Genomic DNA, 374 nt, shown 5'->3' with positions numbered 1-374 from the left:
TTATTATTCGCGGGCTATCAGATTGAAAACCAAACGAAATTGTTCGCGGGCTTACACAAAACTCTGGGCGCCAAAATGTGAGTCTGACCTCACCTAACACTTGTCTAAAAAAAAGACTTTACCTCACATTTTTTTACTATTTCTTTCTTTATTTTTTTCCTTAAAAGAAAGGAAAACTGTTAGAATCAACCTCCTAGAAATCAGACGGCTCGTTCGGCTGCCACGTATCCTGGCGTGTCTCTTCCATCTCCCTTATGCTCTGATCCATACATCTGCCTTCTAACGTGTCTTTGCCGTCTCGTCTCACCTCTCCTTCCTCTCCCAGCGCGTGGCCTCCATCTCGTCTCATCTCTGCTCGGCTGTGCGCACTCTCT

Source organism: Triticum dicoccoides, chromosome 2B (assembly GCF_002162155.2).
Source record: "Triticum dicoccoides isolate Atlit2015 ecotype Zavitan chromosome 2B, WEW_v2.0, whole genome shotgun sequence".
In the NCBI taxonomy this organism is placed as follows: Eukaryota; Viridiplantae; Streptophyta; class Magnoliopsida; order Poales; family Poaceae; genus Triticum; species Triticum dicoccoides.
The sequence above is the reverse complement of the archived record's forward strand: the minus strand, read 5'-3'. Positions refer to the sequence as shown.